The sequence below is a fragment of the Anopheles arabiensis genome, chromosome 2 (genome assembly GCF_016920715.1).
Source record: "Anopheles arabiensis isolate DONGOLA chromosome 2, AaraD3, whole genome shotgun sequence".
Classification (NCBI taxonomy): Eukaryota; Metazoa; Arthropoda; class Insecta; order Diptera; family Culicidae; genus Anopheles; species Anopheles arabiensis.
In genome coordinates this window covers 75,716,725-75,721,789 of record NC_053517.1, presented here as the reverse complement: position 1 = coordinate 75,721,789, position 5,065 = coordinate 75,716,725, and positions in this window count along the sequence as shown.

Genomic DNA, 5,065 nt, shown 5'->3' with positions numbered 1-5,065 from the left:
GTGTCGGGTTTCATTGTTGGTGTTGTTTTTTTTCTGTGTTGTACAGCAACGGTTATATTTAGTCGATTGGCTTTATTACTCATTGATTCTTGTAGGCTACGGTTGAAGTAATAATAATCAACACTCTCTATCTCTGTGTTAAGCGGACACTGTTGTCGTAGCGAAATTATTAATAATTTACGTTTTAAGAAGCTAATTGTTTCGTTTGTAAAGTTAGCTAATTAAAAATAATTATTATATAATTTAATGCATTTATCAGGCATACACCAACCTGTTTGAGCAAAGATTAAGGCTATCTTGATTTAAAAGGAATTTAGATACTACTACAGTAAGTGATGTTCATCAGTGGCTCCAACTCAAAACAATGGAATTCTGGCGAAATGAGCAATCGAAATAGGTGGTAAAGGTGAGGCGAATCTTCACACTTAATGGATGAACTAGTAATATAACTTAAAGTATACGTGAAAGAAAGGAATGTCATTGTTTTAATTACATATTAATAGACTACAAGCATAAGGTTTAACAGAATAACTTACGAATGAAAAAACATATAGTAATGAGTCGTGAACTATGTGTTTCAAATCACACACGCCTCTATTGCTCGGAAGCTATAACCAGATGTGTTAATGCTAAATGGCCGAACTTCATTAGCATTAGGCGCAAAACAGCAACGAAAAAGCAGCATCAGTGGAAAGAACAGAAAAAAAACAAAAATAATCAGATAAGTAGTTTTCTGAGATAGGTAATTCGTCGAACCGGAGATTCTGATGGTGAGGAATGCTGACAAATATACTGGGGCATGTTATAAGGATGTTGGACTTATGCCCCACCAAGAAAGTGTTTGACAGCGACCCCCAGTTTGGCACTAAAGGCAGGAGAGCACATCAACCACGATAGTTGGATCAGATGAAGCAAGACCTGTCGGAGATCTGGTATTTTCATGAATACATTCGAATGGGAAGTTGCTGCCAAGGACCGAGCATCCTGGAGAATTCTTGTTGACCGAGCCATGTCACAACGACGTGCTACATCGTGCTCCATGGTGTGAGCAGTCCAACAAGAGACAGATAAAGCATGAGATAGAGCCTTAACTGATTGTTAAGGCAAACAAGTGACGATGTCTGAGAATAGCTTAGATAGGATGGCGAGGTCAAGAAGGAACCTAATAAATAATTGAATTAGGGAAGGGTAAAGCCAGAGAAAGGACTATAGGCACTCTAAAAGATAATGACAGAGCATTTATCTGGCCATTCGTTCAACAAGTTTGATCACCGCCCAGTTCCCAGTTCAACCGGGATGTAAAGATGACCGTATTGGGAAGGTATTGTACAAACATTGCTTACACACAAAAAAAACATTGCCTTGAACAAATCAGAATTGTCGTACGTTTCATTCACTTCGAACAAATGCATCCAGCTGCTACTCTATTGGATTAATAGTGCCTCACAGTCTCCAAAAGTCCTTCTTCGTACCGATTACGAGCATATTTACTCTTTATCTACTTCTTATTTTGCTCAACAACCGTTGTCGGTCAAGGCCTGCCTGTACCACTTGTGGGGTTGGCTTTCAGTGACTTATGGATTACCATAGCAGGATAGTCAGTAATACATATAGCGGCACGGTCCATTTGAGGTTTGAACCCATTACTCTTTATGCTTTCCCTAAATTACACTTTTTAACAATTAATTACTTGCTAGGCTACTCCCACTATCTGTTTAGCGATTTTACCAGCCTTTATACAGCGCTGAATTAAAGCTTCCTTTCCCATTAGCCGCGTGCAGACACGGCATATTCTGCTAGAAAATATCTGTCAAACATACTTTTTCACTGAGGTAGGAAAAGTCTTTTTAGGCCGTCCACAAGGACAGAGGAGGCGTGGTAGGCCCAAATTGAGGTGGCAAGATGGCGTGGAGGCGTCCGCCATTAAGGCCGGGATAACGGACTGGCAGACGAAGGCGCGAGACCGTGAGCGGTTTCGGACACTCCTGAGGCAGGCCAAGACCGCAAAGCGGTTGTAGCGTCGGATAAGTAAGTAAGTAAGGTAAAGTCTAGCAGCCTGTGGCGAATCTTTTTCGAGCAATCCAAACTATCCATCGCTGGATGGATAACAAAAATGGATTTGCTTGCAATCTTTTGACAGGCCGAGAGAAATATCGTGTTTTTTCGTGTTTACACATTAGTTTTCGATTGCTTTCAAGTTCTAAATGTTCTAACGGTTGTATATTGCGCATCTCTTATAACAAGAGCCCGTGTTTTACGAATTATTTTGTTAAATTACGATAGTTGTATTCTGCTAAGATTCGTGGTGTGTGAACGCAAAAATATTGGCGAATCTTGTTTCTGGTGGAAGGGGAAAGATTCGCGAAGAAAGATGTGCCGTGTCTGAACGTAACTATTTAATAAGTTCTGCTTAATCATTTTATAGGTACAGCTGAGAAAAAATCAGAGAAAATAAATAAAAATAAGGACACAATGAAAGATTGATGATATACACATATTAATTTATTCTATCACTTGTTTATTAAATGTTATACGTTTCTGAAATTAGAATTTGTGTACACAATACAAAGATTTATTTACTATTTCATCATCATTCCATCTATCAATTCTACATGAACATCATGAACTTGTTCGTCTTAAAGCACACACGAAAAGCTTTGGCGTGAGATTCAAATAAATTGCTGTACTAATTCCTCCCCACCGCTCAATACACACGTGCAACGAAATAATCATAAGTAAACCCCCAAAAATCCACCTCCACTAATAACCGTCATCATTAATAATTATCACATCACCGCCCAGCTACACCGACCGGAGGAATTTGTGCAAATTGCTTCACTACATTGTATTCGCCCGAAAAACGCCAGCAGCTTTTCTTAGTCACAGCCAAACTATGGCAAGGGCGTTCGTTCGGCGTTTTGCTACCGCCGTCCACGTGCAACTATTTTTAGTTACTTGTCCGATTGCCCCACCGACATCCTGGATCAACGTCCCACGATCAGCACGGCAGTCCGTCCTGTCAGTCCCAGCCAGCGGATACCATCCTGCGAGTGGTCGACCTGCGTAGCGTTTATTGTTTTTATAATAATAGTGAGTGTTTACGCGGTGTCGGTGTCCGCGAGTCCAAACTCCCACTTGCGATGTTGCTGTTGGGCGGTGAAAGAAAACGCTATCGTGTCGAGGAACAGGACCGCATCTGCTGAAGCCGCTCGCCTGCTCAACGGATGCGAGTGATTTATTTTCGGTTCAACTCCATACGCTTCACTCTCCTGTTTTGCAGAGGCGGAATAATAGAGAAAGAGAGAGAGAGCGACAGAGACGGTGGGAAAAGTGTATCATGGCGCGCGGTCAGAATGTGCTGATAATGAAAAGCGGAATTAATTCCTTCTGCCTATTTTCTCTTATCGTGTAGCTTCATCTGATCCTGTGCCGCTTCTGGCCCGCTCTGGGCCAACGAGAAGCTATCAAGTTTACCCAACCTCCAGCCGCGAGGGCGTTTATTTTTATTTATGTTGCCAGGTTCAATCAAATTTGAGCTTCGTGAAAATATTTGAACAATTATGCAGAACTCCACCGCCGGGCCGGGTAAAAATGGTTCTGGCTGTGGGGGGCAATGTTTCACCCTCGCAAAGCCGGAGCGTTGTTTTTTTTTGCTCTCCTCGTCCACCCTAAGGACGTTTAATTTCATGTCGAGTGTCGGTGTGGTCTGCGCTGCGATTCCACCGAGACCGGCAAAGGCTCACACAGTAATGCTTTGATGCCTGGTGGAAAGTTGTTCGGCTTTTCGTGGCTGGCTAAACCTTTGAATGTTTCACCGCCCACGAAAACTCCGGCATATATCAAAGGGAAGGATCTTGCTATCTTGCTTCGAAAAATTGTTTGTTTTAATTGTCTTGAAAGAAAGCACGAAAGGAACGAACTCATTTTCTTCGATTGCAAATATTACCCGCATAACGAGCTGCATAGCAAAAGCATACGGTTCATGCCACAGGTTGTTAAAAAAAGGGCATAACACCATAAGTATGCTGAAATAATGCAAAGCGAAGAAAATGTGCTCAACGCCGGCAAAGATTCTTTTCAAAGATCCGCTTTGATTGCAAATGTCTTTCAGCTATCGATTTTTTTTAATTCTCGCATAAATCACACGGATATATCGACGGCAAAAGCGTAACGATCAGCGCCGTTCGTTCGCTGTGTCAACTCTTTCACCGTGTCGCTTTTCACCGTATAGGAAGAAAGCGTGGCTTCTTGAATGTCGCAAGCAAGCAAAAAAAAACAAAATAAAAAAGCTACGACACTCCTTTTTTCTCCGCCGACAAGGTGAAAGGAAGTATCAATCAATCCGTTGGAATTTGGCGCTGGATTGGCGCGGTTTATCTTACATACCTTCCCCGAGAAATACTTGGCTGGCATGACGTGTGCGTCTTTTCCTTTTGTGTCGGTGGTGCAATCCGAGCCGAAAGAAACGCAAAATACCTTGCCAGATCATCATCGCCCCACCACCGCTTGGCTCGAATCGATACCACCGAGCGCTCAGCGCGTAAGACGTTTGGGGATTTTCAAACGCGTGCGAAGCCGAGTGCTTCCATACCGGCAAACGGGGGAACAATGTGGTCAGATCGTTTCGCGAAAAACATGCACCGTAGCGCCATTGGACTGTTCAGATTGAATGGGTTCCCCTTACAACTGTGATACTTTTTCCCACACACACACACACACACACATTCTCTCTTTCTGTTTAGGCACCACTTTTATCTTAACGACGGTTTTGGGTGCGTCCCGCAGCTACCAGTTTTGTAAACACTTTCCAGTCTCGAACATAAACAGACAACTCCCTTTGCTACAGCCGCTCCCAACAGCGCTTACTACGATCGAACGAGTCCGCTACCGGTGAGGAAACATAAGGTGCACCTTTTCGGCATTGCATATTCTCGCGCGGTTCCTGTGCTGCATCCTCGTTTTGCCGCCAATTCCACTCAACCGGTCTTACGCGCATGCGCTGTGCCAAGCGCCCGAGAGGATCCACCCGACCGTGGTAGCGGAACCGCGAACGGTGTCAGCCGAA